The following is a 15,358-nucleotide window of genomic DNA, read 5'->3' as shown; positions in this document are numbered from 1 at the left end:
TGGGAGAAAAAGACAGAAAGACTGTTACTGAGGGAGGGAGCTCTCTTCCTACTTATGCCAAGCAATGGTGGAGTCTCAGGTCAACTGTATGCAAAGGTGCATTCTTCTGAGTTTGCTTGCTGCGTAGGAAGTTTGCAGAGAGGAGGAATGGAGATGTCTTATTTAAATTAAAATAACATAGAAAGAAAGAAAGAAAGAAAGAAAGAAAGAAAGAAAGAAAGAAAGGAAAGAAAGAAAGAAAGAAAGAAAGAAAGGAAAGAAAGAGAAAGAAAGAAAGAAAGAAAGAAAGAAAGAAAGAAAGAAAGAAAGGAAAGAAAGAGAAAGAAAGGAAAGAAAGAGAAAGAAAGAAAGAAAGAAAGAAAGAAAGAAAGAAAGAAAACAACATTCAGGCTTTCATCTTTTAAAAGAATCAAACTCAGCACTGAATCTGTTCTGAAAGATCAGCAATTAACTTGCTGGAATTCATGGAGCTGTTATCTTTTTCTAGTCAAATGTGTAACAGAAGAGAGAGGGTGGGTGGCGTGGGGTGGGGTTGTTGATGTTTCAGAAGGTTGCTCTTTACACCTTTGAGTAATTTCTGCTATCTTTGCTGTTTGTAAGAAGAAAACCCTGAGGGCTTCATTGTACTATCCCAGTGCACTGTTGCAATTGCCCCACCATCAGCTCATTTGTGTGTTTGTCCAGAGAGCAGAATTAGTGCACAATGTAGCAAAAATACCTGGGTTTTATTGCAGGTGGGGAAGGGACATGATAAAATAACAATAACAATAACAATTTTATTATTTATACCCCGCCCATCTGGCTGGGTTTCCCCAGCCACTCTGGGTGGCTTACAGCATATATAAAAACATAATCAAACATCAGATTTTAAAAACTTCCCAATACAGGGCTGCCTTCAGATGTCTTCTAAAAGTTGTGTAGTTCTTTATCTCCTTGACATCTGGAAGGAGGGCATTCCACAGGGAGGGAACCACTACCGAGAAGGCCATCAGCCTGGTTCCCTGAAACGTCACTTCTTGCTGTTACAGGAAAAATCCGAGGGCTCCCTTGGACAAAACAAAGACACCAACCAGGATAACTTGGAGCAAAACAGCAGCCTGTAGGCTTGGCCTTTATTGAACTGTTGCAACAGGGTATTCCCCTCACGTGCAGGAGAGAGGAAAGACCCAGAAGAATAGTGTGCAAGGTCTTATAAAAACTTTTGAAATTCCCCTCCTCTAGGTCTAGCCCACCCCCAGAAACATCATGCATACATTACAGAAAGGAGGGGTTGAGGGAGGCATACATTACAGAAAGGAGGGGCTGAGGGTAACCTGAGTGTCTTGTCACCTGGCTGGTTCCTCCTTTCCCCCTCCCCACAGTTTCCTGCCCCCTGAGGGAAGACATGATCAGTGTCCTTTGTTTCAGTCCATGTTGAATCCACTCCCATATGCAGGTTCTTTGTGATCTTGATTGTCTTCTGTCTGGGATCATCAGGGTTGGTATGGGCAGGGCTCCTGTGTATGTGCTGAGACAGTGAAGGGATTATGGCTGACCAGGACTAAGTCACCCCCCTTTGTTAGTTCTTGTCATATGGAGTAAAATAAAAATGGAACAGTGCAAATCCAATGTATGGTTGATTTTCTATGAATTTATAACAGAAATGTGGCGTATGTAGTGTGTGAGTGTGAAGTTTATACAAACAGAATGATTGGGGTGGGGGGGTTCCTGCTACATTGCAGTGAGGGAATCAGCAGAAGACGTTCTGAGGAGGACCTCAGTGTCTGGACTGAGCAAAGGGGGTGGACACGCTCCTTCAGGTAAAGCACAAAGGTGGTGCTTATGCATAGAAAGATTGGAATGGCACTCATCAGCACCCTATTTTCCTCTATTGGAATTCATATGAACAGTTCCTGGGAATGGCAGGCCTGCACACACTATCCTGCGCTTATCCATCTCTCCCTCACACCTACATACAGATTACCTAAGGAAGGAACAGAGGAGAACATTAGGATTCTGTTTCTGATTCATTGGGAAAATGCCTTGGGATTCTTTTGGGAAGGGGAGGTTATCTGGATTTCATTGAATCGTGTTCGTATTTCTCTGCATGTAGGCATTCATGTCATCCCAGTATGGGTACAGGGCCCTGTGTACAGGTATACATACTTTTTCACTTTTATACCCCATTGCTCCTTTTAAGGAGCACAATGTGGCAAAACATGAGAGCCACCCCATGTTATCACCTCTCAACAACTCAATGAGGTAGTTGGAGCCAGATTTGTGTGACTCATCAAAAGCTTTATGGCTAAGTACGTATTTAGTCTCAGGCATCCCTGGTTCAAGTCCAGTTATTCTAACCACAATTCTGTGTGTCTTAGTCCTTCTCCAGTTCAATGTTTAGAGAGGCTTCTATTATTGAGAGTTCTGTGGATTGATGAGGTCTGCTAGGAGAAGCTGGCATCTTTCAAGGGGAATAAAAGATCATAAACATTACTTCTCGAATTATAGCTTGATGGATGCTCTGTTACACGCTGAACATTCAGGAAGCTTATATGAAAAGAGGGAGTTTAAGAGCTGGGGAATTTGACTGCGAAGCGTAGGAAGCTAACGTTAAAACTTTGTCGCATTATGGTTGTTAAGGAAAAAGACATACTGTGAATTTTGAAGGTGAGTTCTCTGTGGCTCCTGGTTGGAACAAAAGTAGCAGTATGGAATTGGGAGGAAAAGGCTGATTTAAATGATGATGGACAAAATACAGGATAAAATAAGGATGGACAAATTTGATGCTTTCACTTCCTAATTTTTCCAATTTGTTTGCCTGCTCTTTTGGGGGAGGAAACCCCCCTCCAGATCAAGTTGAATCCTACCTATCCAGTCTAGGGAACCATCCACTAAGGATACCTCAGTCTTATCTGGATTGAGCTTCATTTGATTAGCTCTCAACCAGTCCAAATGAGCAGACAATTCTAATTTTATTTATTTTGTTTTCTTTAAACATTTTACGTGCCACTTAACTACAATAGTTTCTAAGCTGTTTACAAAAATAATGCGTTAAAGCACCTCCAGAATAGATTTCTCAGAATATAAATAACAATGGCATATTTACATGCACACACAATTGATTTGCGGGACAAAGGTGGTTGTATTTTTGAGGGGAGAAGGAAGCGGGATCCATATGGCTTATCTATTTCTTTGAAGAATGAATTCCCACACAATTATTTTAGCTCATGTAAATGTTCTCTCAAATACCTCCCACAAATAACAGCGATATGGAAATCATTTATACTAGGCTATTTCAAAACCATGGGTAGATAAACAACAACAGCAGCAGCAGCAGCAGCAATAACAAAAATCTGTTAGTGCCTGCTTATTCAACAAGACAGTAACCTCATGTGCCTTCTGGCCATATTCTGGGGTCCAAGTTCCTGTGAAGTGACTTAGCTGCACAAATGGGTGTGAGCACAGGCTCCTTTCATTCTGTGCACACACAGAGACCTACGTTGGAGATTTGGAGTGCAATGCATATGGGCACAAGTCTGTTGGGTGCCTGGTATGTTAAAAAGAAAGACAACCCAGATTTTAATTTACATGGAAAATAGGGGGACTAGCCCACTTCTGTAATGATTTCACACTTGATATATTGCTGAAGTGCTTTTTCAGTGCTAAAACCAGGCTTGAAACTAGACTAGAATGGATCTAGATAATCATAATTTTCCTGAGGGAGAGAGCTCCTGTCTCCATGTAGTTTGCATGTGTGTGTGTGTGTGTGTGTGTGTGTGTGTGTAGAGGAGTGTATTCTCCCTTCCCCGATTCTTCATCTATGAAGCAACCTCCTAGTTCAAGTGAACTGGTCCTGAATTGTGGGATGCAATTCTGTCTTCTAGACATTATTGCACTACAACTCCCTTCATCTGTGACCATTGGCCATGCAGGCTGGAACTAGTAAGAATCATTGTCCAAAAATATCTTTCAGAGGAAGAATGTTTTAGAGTATATGCAGCTACCGAATATGACATTGTGGCTGCTTGACAGCTTATTTGCTTCACCACAGATAGAGTTAGTTTTAAATCCATCCCCCCTTTGCCTTGCTCCAGCTGTCTCTTGGGCTATTATTTTTTGTTCGTGAAGGTGCTGCTTTATTTATTTATTTGCTTGGCAGCAACTGCTGTTGGGAGGAAAAGAGATTTTTTTAAGCTTCTGAGAACCCTTCAGCATTGTCTTGTCTCCTTATTTTAAATTCCTCACTTTGATTCCCTTCACTTGTTGGGATTTCACCAAGGGAGGAATGCAGTGCTGGGTTTCACTAACTCCTGGATATATGTTGGCATCTGTAATCCCTCCCTGTGTTTATTCACCTGAGATTCCAGTACTGAATTCAGGAGTTCATCCCCACCCCTCCTCCTTGGAAGCCAAGCATGAGTTAATCTTCACGTTAGTTTGGTTCCATTCCTCTGCACAGTACAGAATGGATTTTGCCCTTGTGTGAGTAGAATACCATTAACGGGAGAGGCTATAGGGAAGCCACACTGCATAGTTCTTGGCCTATTTCATGCCTTAGACCCAGGTGATGTAGTTTTTAAGCAGTGTAAACTTCTGGGTTTTTTTTATGCCATCTGGATTGTTTATTGAGAGAGTGATGAGAAAGTCCTGAAAGCAGGCAAAAATGGCCATGTGAAAATTAATTGACACAGGGCTTCCTTTCATGGTTCACAGCTTCTGTCCCACAGGTAACACTTTTTCTTTTCAAAACATACATACACACATATTTGCATGTCATCTTTCCAGCATTCAAACCAAGTTCAAGGCAGCTTACAACATGAACAAATACATAATTACAACAGAACAAAGGCAATAATTAAGAAATTAATAAAATATCAGTCAGTCAGTCAGTTTTATTGCACATAGCCAAAGGCTGCCGCAATGTACACAGAATCATTCGGCAATTAAAAGAAAGTATACTGGATTGATACAAAAGACTTAAAACATTTATATTATCGAAACATTGCATACTCTAAACAGAGCTATAAAAGTACCCCAACAGATCAAGACATTAAACAATAAAATTCATAAGCTAAAATCATCACATGGCCACTAATATATCAAAAAAACAATGTCAATTAATACAGTATGCAATTTATACTCGGAGTTTGGTGACAAAGATAGAGCATAGCCTGATGTAGATAGAGAGGGTCAGATAAATGCATCTCCTTTACAGTTGATGGCTACCTTGGCTATATAATTTGCTCTAATTTTCCTAGCAGCAGGTGCAAAGAGTGCTACACGCCAGGGCACATATTTATCTGTGTCTGCAAGGAGATATAAAATCTTGTCAGAGGGGTTCTGGCCAGGGGACCTTATAAAATATCAAAGAATCACAACCAAATTGAACTAAAATAATGCAAAAATTAATACCAATAACATCATCAACCCCCACCCCAAGAAAACTCCCTAAACAATACCCTAGCCCAAGAGTCTGTTCAGCATCCTCAGCCTTTGTAGCTGGAAGTCAATGAGGGCCAGCAAGGTAGGAAACACGTCTTCCAGGACTCACAACCAAGGACTCAAAAGCCTCAGTGTAGCAAGAAATGAGTAAAGTAGCAGCAATGGGTTGGAAATGCAGTAATGCCTGCATGATGGCAGCACTGTGCTCATTGGGATGTGGTCAAACAGCAGTACACCTGCGGGACTGCTACCACCAACCAGGAGCAATCCCAACCATATCTGCCTCATCTGGTTCCACCCCTGTTCTGGCGAGTGGCAGTGTCACTGCCAAGAGGGTGTAGTTGGTCTCATTCCCATCAAGTGTTTGTAAATACAATGCATACAACCTGGTGAGACAAGTGGTCACTCACCTGTCCTCCTAAGCTACCTGCTTTTGCGGTGAGAATCTCCGGGTAGCGTTGGATTTGGATTATGAAGAGCGAGGTTCAGATCTCTGTGCAAGTATGAAACTCAGTGGAGTCTTCAACCTCACACCACTGTTGTGATGGTAAAATATAGAGTTGCCTCTGAGTTTCCCCTAAAGCAAACTTTAGATGTGAATGATAAAAGGGCCCATGAGATTATGAAGGTAGAGAGAAAAGTTGTGAGATATTGCTACTGAAGTTGAGCTAAAAATCACCAAGGAGTTTCTCCTCAAAATGGGGGGATGCCATGAGGTTTCTCTGTGGTTGAAAGCATGCAGGCTATTTTGAGGGAGTCACTTAAAAAAAAAATCTGCACAAAAGTTAATATTTAATTTTGTGTTCAACTAAGTATTTATTGCAGTTTTGCACCTGCGGTGAAACTTTTTTGTTTTGTTATTAGGCCACATTATTTTAAAGATGTACCTTCAATTATAATAAATATATTCTTTTCATAATTTATAACGGACTGTAATTATTTCAAGTTGCTTCTTCAAGTGCTTTGCCAGCAGAAAAATTATGTCAAACTTGCTAGTTTAACACATCTGTGGAGATGAGACTGCACTCAACTAAGCAATGGTCAAAGCAGACCCACTGAAGTCGGCTATCCTTTGACTCAGAGTAGACCCATTGTAATCAATGTTCATTACTAGCTTAGGTTTTGTTTTTTTAAAAAGATCTGTGTGAAAGTTGGTTGAGTGCAACTCAGTGGTCTTAAGTTAATCATAGCTGTTGAATTCAGTGTTATCTACCCTAAGCATGAATTTAGCGTATGGTGACTGGATATACAAGTCTGGTCTGGTCTTGAAATAAAGCTATAATTCAAGCACTGAAGGGGATAACTGCATGTGCATTACTCTGAGCTGCATGGAGAAAGTGACTGATAAAGTATGATTAAATAAATAAGGAGAGTGTGCTTGCACATGTTCCTTGCTGGGGTGAGGAGAGACAAACAATCTCTCCATCTACTCAGAAATTCTTCTTTGGAGTTGAGTTCAGAGAGCAGGGAATGTGAGTTAACAAATTGCTCATCCTCCTCTAATCAGACCCAGAACTGGAAGCACTGATTATCTTGTGTGTGTGTGTGTCCTGGGATAAAATGATGGTGCAGGCATTGTCCAGTTTTCTAATTTAATTTCGCTAAACAATTGAATGGAATTATCACCTGCCTCTGATCCCACCTTGAGTGTGAGGCATCTGGTATCAGAGCTGAGCTCCTGTCCTCACTTTTGATAATATTGTCTCCCAATTTGTCTGCCTCCCCTGGACAGTGTCACATTCACTGAACTTTCTTAACCAGCACTAGAAACTAAATTTTCTGGGAACTGAGCTTGCTCAGCAAACTTTGTGACCCATCAATCTGAATGCAGATTATGAGTCACATATTGTGTGATGCTTGACAACTCCCCCCCTCTCTTTGCAGTTCAAGCAGACACAAAAATAGGTTTATAAAGCCCTGGTGTACTGCCTTGAGCATCAACCAGAACCCAGTTGTGCACAGGACATGAAGTTGATAAGAACTTCTCCTAAGAGAAGATCTTCTTTGGTGATCACTCGTAGCCAAGTAAGATTGTCTTCCATGAACACGGTCTTAACAGTGAGTCCATAAGTGACTGTGGAGGCCAATTCTGGATCCACACATCCTTCCACAGTGGGGCCATAGGTTTCTGGGTGTGAGTTGATCACGGTGAGGGTTTGCCAAGCATGCCTTCCTCTTAGCATGCTTCTCCCTTTCATGTTGAGTTTGAGCATCTTCAAAGTCCATGACACCTTTGGTAAAGGCTGCTCTCCAATTGGAGTTCTCACAGGCTAGTGTTTCCCAGCTGTCAGTGTTGATACTACATTTTTTAAAAATTTGCCTTGAGAGAGTCTTTAAACCTCTTTTGTTAAGAGTAATTTAACTGCAGTCGTCATCACAGATTGGGACCACAGAATTAATGTCCATCAAAGGACAGCTGTAGGCTGCCATTTGGTGACACCCTGCCCCAGCAGGCTAGCAGGGCCCCCAGCTTTCCACTGTCAGCCACAGATATAGGATACAGTGGGCCTGTGCCCAAATCTAGCCATGGATACATTGCATCCAGTTGATAACCAAGGGCCTCTCTTCTGTCAGTCATACTCAGGAGGAGGCAAGCACTGATATGAACTTTGATTCATGGCCCTTCAGAGCTCCAGGAAGAGATGGGCAGCAGAGTCCATTGGAAATCTGCAGTCTTCCATTCTGTTTGATTCTCCTTACAGTATTTAGTCTTGCTGATTCAACACTAGGTATCGCTGGACAGCTCCCTTCATCCAGAACCTGGTGGACAGCTCCCTCATTGGCCCAGATCTCTGGCTCAACCCTGCCTCTGTCAATCTCCCATCTTTTCAATTTGTGCAATGTTGATGGTTGATGAACTGCATTACACTTTGGGGACGATAATTTGTATGGGCTTGATGCAGAATATGTTTCTTCATTTTTCTTTAGCACTGGGAACATAGAGTAGAAAAAAATAATCCAGTTTCTTAAAAGCTTATGTCTTTACCTTCTGGAAGAAATAACAATAAAGACTCCCCGTCTCCATGTTTTTGTTCATAAATGAAAATGAATTGCTTGATTTCCAGATGTGATAATGCTGGACAACTACAATGCAAGTTGAAGTACATCTCAAAACACCTTTCTTCATTTGCATAATGCATTTCAGTTGCCTAATTCCAGCTTCAAGCTAGCCTCCACATTGCCAGAGTGAATGACTCAGATGTTACTGCAATCAGGTTCTGCAAGCTTCTGACTTGATGACAAGAACAGTGTTTAAGACAGACAGATGCAGATTTGTAGAAACCAAGTCAAAAGGGTCCTGAGGCATAACTCCCAACTTCAAAACAAGAGAAAGTCTACGTAACGGCAGCAGTGCTACTGTCTCAGAAGGGTTTCTCACTTCAGTGAAGCTCGAAATTAGTGAGTAGTAGTGCTGGGTAACGGTGGTGACAGAGCTCCTTGCGCCTCTTAAAATCTTCTTTGAGTCCCATGCTTTGCCAAGATAAATATGCACCTCTGTCAAAAACTTATGTTAAGATGCTGGATAAATTTACCCCAGGTAAATTTATTCCAGAAACCACTTTAAAACAAACCCTATAGTTTATATGTATCCAAAATAGTTCAAAAACATTTTTTTTTGCGGGGGGGGGGGGGGCTTCTTAAAACCAACAGAATTCAGTTGGCAACCTGGAAGAGCCTGGTCTCACTTCTGCCTGGAATCAACACTGTTACTGAATGAGAGGGTAAATGTATTCTGGACATGCTCAGAGGAATCAGATTCTCTAGCTATGCTATAAGTGTAGGAGAGAAATGCATCAGCTGGTATAGGATAGGGGGTGTGTGTGAAATGGCCCACTGGCCAGGGCTTGTTGCCTGTGAGATGCTTAACATCCCTGATGGATTTGCATATCTAATTATGTAGCAAAAGCATTCATAAAGCTCTTTCTGGACTCTCCTAACTGTTTTGGTAGGTTTAAAAGTTATTAATCCCTGACTGGTATATCTAGGTTAACACAGGAACAGCCTAAAGTTAATGTTGTTTCCAATATTCCAACTGTAGTGATATTTTAAGCAAATATTGCCAAAGCTACAAAAGCGAAAGCCTCTGAAGAATTTTTGGAGAAACAAACAGCTTTTCATAAGTGGAGTTAGAGAAGGCTTAGCACATCCCAAGGGTGGGCACTTGATTTTTCCTAAAGCTAAAGTTGAAGCAAATTTCTTCAGCTGTAATTTTGTCTTTTACATTTTGTACTCTGTTGCCCCCTCAGTATCTGCATTTAAAGCTGCTTTAATTTCCTGTTTCTAATCTGTTAGCAGAGGGACGCGGGTGGTGCTGTGGGTAAAACCTCAGTGCTTAGGACTTGCTGATCGTAAGGTCGGCGGTTCGAATCGCCGCGGCGGGGTGAGCTCCCGTCGTTCGGTCCCAGCTCCTGTCCACCTAGCAGTTCGAAAGTACCCCTAAGTGCAAGTAGATAAATAGGGACCGCTTTATAGCGGGAAGGTAAATGGCGTTTCCGTGTGCAGCACTGGTGCTGGCTCACCAGTGCAGCTTCGTCACGCTGGCCACGTGACCCGGAAGTGTCTTCGGACGGCGCCGGCTCCCGGCCTCTTGAGCAAGATGAGCACACAACCCTAGAGTCAGTCACGACTGGCCTGTACGGGCAGGGGTACCTTTACCTAATCTGTTAGCAACTGATCAAGCCCTAGTATCTATTATGATGCATTGATTGGTTGTTCCTGCATAGTATATATGATCATGCTGAGACAAGCTCTTCTAAGAAAAAGAAACTTCCCTATTCCCTGGTTCTCTGTTTTGTTACATTTTCTCCTAATCCCTGCTACATTTTTACCTCAGCCAGATTCAACCCTCTATGTAGCTAATTCATCATCTGCATTTGCCATATCATTTGCTGTTCAGATTGTGTTCCACTTATCAATGGAAACTTTTGATTCCCTAAAAGTATGGACTAGATGTGAGCTTAGCTGACTGGACAGACAAACAGCATTACTGTGTGATGAGCCCAAAACAGGCTCCTGTAATAAGTCCTATGGAATTTTGAGTGGAACTAAAATAACAAATTTTCTGTGGACGTTACACATACGCCTAACATGAATCCAGCTCTTGCCTCTTAGTATTAGCATTGTGATAGACAATGGCCCCAATCTTGACATTCCTTACTCTTGACCAGCACTATTGATAGTGATAGAACTGTTGAGGATTCAGGCTTTCAAGCAGTCATTCAACTGATTCCCAAGAAGAATAGGACCAGAGGTGGAATTGATTGTTTGGAAATTGGATGAGAACCAGTGCCTTTATGTCTAATAAGGAACCGAAGCAAATGTGCTGGGACAATAGTAGGTTCTTTGCCTCTGTGCCTGAACTGTCATTAAAACTTAAAACTTAAAATAATTAATAATAATAATAATAATAATAATAATAATAATGTGGGAGAACTTTAAACAGCAAAACTTAATGGGACACAATTGGCTTTTAAATATCCCCAAGCCTGGTCACCAGTGACATTTAAGAATTGTCTTCAGCTCGCCATACAGGGGTGCTTTTGTTAATTGGGATAAAGTTGGTGCTTTACCTAAAAAACTAAAACAAAAAACTCTGTATATATGGATGAGTAAAAGGGTTAGTAAAAACTGAGATAGACTAGGTGAATTGTTTCACACTTGTGGCTCCAAATGAAGAAAATGTCTTGAGAAATGTAAGCCCTGATCTCATTGACGTTCCATTGTCCTCATCTGGGATCCATGTTTATTATCTTATGTGAGTCACTGAGGTCATGCAAGTTCAGGTGAGGGGCTCTGTGTCAGCTGTTTATAGCTGGATTTGGTTGCTATGTGCCCACTGTGCTGCCACAGCAGAGGAAACAATTTTAGCTGAAGTTCTTCAAGCAAGCTAAACCAGGTCAAGATTGTCAAAGCAAATTAAATGAGTTGGAAGTTAGCTGTCAACATGTGCAAATTTGAAGTTGACTATTCAGGGAGGGGAACTTTCCTCGACCATTTGTAACTTCGGGAAAAATTATGAGTTTCAACTCAGGGATGACCTTGTTATGCAACTGCATTATGTAACTTGAGCTCACTAATTGGTTGGGATGGGAGGGGGGGAGAAATACAGCGTAACCAATGAGGCAAAAGTATATAATCAACAAGCACTCTGTTACATTTGCATGCTTTGTTTCTTAGAAAAATGCTTTCAAAAAGCACAAAGCAATGTGTAAAAAGCATTTTTGTTGTCCAGTGTTCCATTCAAAGGCCTTGGCCCCTGCTGTAGTTTAGCTGCTTTTGTGTAGACAATCAGCACAGCTCCCCACTATTGAAGGTTGTTGCCCTCACAATTCTACTGCGCTCACTGCTGGTGTAGTGATTCCTCTATAAACAGTTTTAAACAGCTAGTAGCAGAGTTTCTTCCTGGCAGCAGACAAGAGACTACGAGACTTGTGCAAAATACTCAGTCAAGAGTTACTTTATTTCTTGGCTGGTTCACAAGCACTTTAGTTGCGACTATATACAAAACTATTTGCATACATCTTTCCACCATGGTATAAACTCACAACGTGTCGGTACTCTTTCCTCATGCAGGCAAGTGCAACCTGCATCTTCCTCTTTTTTATTTTCATCCACAGCTGTAACCAATTAGCCTGGAATGTCACTCCTAATTATTAAAGAAAACTTCTTTTCTGTTTCTTTGAAGAATGACTTCCTAACACCCACTTTCAGCCATAGATTACCAGTTTGTGAACATTTCATAGAAAATGACTGCTGCACAAGTTGAGAACCCTTTAAATGGGATACCAGAGAAGCAGAAGACTACTTCAGTGTTTTTTCTCATAAACAATGATGTGATTTCCAATGCAAATTGAGTAGAACCTACTGAATTCCTGCACAAGGCGAATTGTATACTTCCAACTGCAATACTTTATCAGTTGTAGAAACAATCAATCATCAGTGAGTGATTATCTTTTTTTAAAAAAAAATGATATTTATTACTTTTAAAACTTACAGAGAAAAAAAAAGAAAAAGAGAGAAGAAACAAAACAAACAATACAATATGGACAATACAAAACACAACCTTAACATCTAAACACCATAAACTATACAAAACAAAACAAAAACAATTTAAAAACACACATCATACCTTTACCATAATCTATCTTTCATTCCCTTGTTTCCTTGACCTCCTCTCACCTCCCTCCTTGTATTCCACTTCTATACGTTATCTCAGCAAATCCTTTATCTCAAAATATTTTTAATCTTATTCCCCATTAAATCTAATATACCTATTTACACTTAACCTCTTAAAACATTTCCACTAAGGCAAAAAAAAAAACAAAAAAAAACACAAAAAAAACATTCCAAGATTTTTCTATCCCTCATTAAATTTTACAAAATTTCCCTATATAGACTTAAATTTAAAGTCTATATCAGTGAGCGATTATCAAAGCTACCCAAATAAGCCAAGAACCTGCTAGAACCAATGGATCTGATTCTTTTAGTCAGCTCCTTGACAGATATGTTGCATCATCTCCTATGGCTGTGGTGGCAACAGTACCCCGCTTTGTATATCAGAAGCAAGGAGAGCCCCATAGATCAAGCACTGACTCCCAGCAACCACACAGAAAGCAGGGCAGCAAAGACAGTGGTACCCCGGGTTACAAACACCTCAAACACCTCAAACACCTCAAACAAGTTACAAACAAAACAAAATAAAAAAATTCCTTCCAGTAGCACCTTAAAGACCAACTAAGTTAGTTCTTGGTATGAGCTTTCCTGTGCATGCACACTTCTTCAGATACACTGAAGTTACAAACACTTCGGGTTACAGACTCCGCTAACCCAGAAATAGTACCTCGGGCTAAGAACTTTACCTCAGGATGAGGACAGAAATTGTGTGGTGGCGACAGCGGGAGGCCCCACTAGCTAAAGTGGTACCTCAGCTTAAGACCGGTTTCAGGTTAAGAACGGACCTCCGGAACAAATTAAGTTTGTAACCAGAGGTACCATTGTACAGTAAAAACAAACAACTTTTACTAAGACCAACCAAGACTTACAAACTACTATGTAAGCTTTTGAGTTTGCCAGTACTGTTATTCAAACTTTATATTAAGCACATCAAAGTAAGCTTGTGTGTGAGAGAGAAAATCTGCTGTTGGGTATAGTAGAAGCCCCATCTACAGCCTGCAAAAATCTTAAGACTAAATGGAAGGTGAGTTTTGCAGATATAATTCAGTACTTCCATGAATGTTGGCTGTGACTGGCTATCTCCCTTTGCAAACACAGAAGCCACCAGTTATTTGGATCTGTTTCTGGTGCTAATCTAAACTCACAAGTCCCTTGTGAGGGAGAAATCAGATCTAAAGAGAAATATTGCAGTAGCCCTTCTGTTAGCATAGTGGGAGATTCATTTTAGAAGATTCAGTAGGTATAGAATTAGATGAATCAGCAAGTATAGTAGAAACCCAGTTGGGTAGTTTTATCTGGTTGGTTTGTCTACAAACAAAAGGTTTGTAGATGATAGTCTGTAACCGAGTCTACAAATTATTTCGTTTGTCGTACAATCTCTTCAACACGGGTTCCTTTTTATCTCCCCCCCCCTGACTTTTCTCTCTCTTGTTATTATTTAACATGCAGCCTGCTGAAGAGTTCTGCTGTGCTCAAAAGCTTGCATGCTATTTTGGACTCAGCTATACCGCTGCAAATAAAACGTTTTAAGTGTGTTTTAAGTGCAATATACAATGTGACACTAGATGGCAATGGTGAGCCTTATGGAAAATTTGATGTTGTTTTGAAAAAAGCTTTAAACAAAAGCATTTTCAGAGAGGTTTTTATATGTGTCTAGATTCCACCTTAGTTGCTGTTGTTCAGCAGAGCAGTAATAGTAGTAGGGAAAAATGTTATTTCTTGTTTTTAAAGCCTGCTGATTTTATAGGAGCAGTTTACAGATTTTTATAAAAAAAAGCCATTTTAACACTTGTTAAATAAATACATAATACAAAAATGAATTTATTGTTTAGCTATCCACGTACAGCTTATGTGAAGCTCCCAGATCTTATGGTTTCCTTGACCCCATCAGTCTGTTGTTGCCTGTCTGCACTCCAGTGGCCTCCTAGCCCTCTTCCTGCCTCCCTTCCCTGATCTTTTGCTTCTATACCTGACATGGCTCCCCTTTCCTGTTGCCCCTTCTTGCTCCTTACAATGCCTATGATTTCTCTGATTTCTGTAAGTGACAGCACTGTGTGATGTTTGTTTATATAAGGGTAGCAGGCCACAGCTTTTTCTTGGATAAAAGTAATTTTAATGTTGCTGTGGCAAGAAAAAAAAATCTGATAAGAAAAACTAGTAGTTAACTATGTAGACTCTGTTTTGACCTGAAATGCTCTATGGGAAATTGCAGGAGTGCTTCTTCCTTTCTTGTTAATGTTGAGTTAACAAGTAGAGGAGTAATTGCAAAAGACTTTCAGTGGGACCTCTGGGTCACCAAGACAGACAGCATGTAGCTATTCACAGGAGAGACAAAATGCAAGGAACTGCCTATAACTTTAAATAACCAACTGTTTGCCTAAAAGGAAGGCCACCGACACAACCATTCACTACTGTCTGGTCCAGGAAAAGCCAGTGGAGGCATAAGTTGGAAAGCTGTTTAACAGGATTATTCATCTGTGTGGGGTTTATGACGAATGCAATCTGATTAATGCAATGTACTGTCTGCTCAGTAATTGAATTGGGAACGTCTGGATTTAAGACGCTTTAAAAGGAAATGATTAGGCTGACTCTATCGTTGCATATCTGCGCTGTTCTTTTTGATCAAAACAGGAAAGCTAGCCGTTAGTGATGCAGCTAAAATAGTTAAGAGCACCCAGAACAGATTTGTCAGCTTATACCACTGCCTATAATTCGACATTTTTATGTAGGAGAAATGATTCCATGGTTTATTTGCTGCTTGTTA

General features: G+C 40.7%; 1 protein-coding gene across 6 annotated transcripts in view; it reads left to right on the top strand.

The window, feature by feature from the left end:
* CDH18 (cadherin 18) overlaps nucleotides 1–15,358 on the top strand; it is a 639,311-nt gene that overhangs the window by 448,989 nt on the left and 174,964 nt on the right. The window lies entirely within an intron of this gene.

The sequence above is a fragment of the Podarcis cretensis genome (assembly GCF_951804945.1).
Source record: "Podarcis cretensis genome assembly, chromosome: 7".
NCBI classification, from domain to species: Eukaryota; Metazoa; Chordata; class Lepidosauria; order Squamata; family Lacertidae; genus Podarcis; species Podarcis cretensis.
This window is presented reverse-complemented; position numbering and strand designations above follow the sequence as displayed.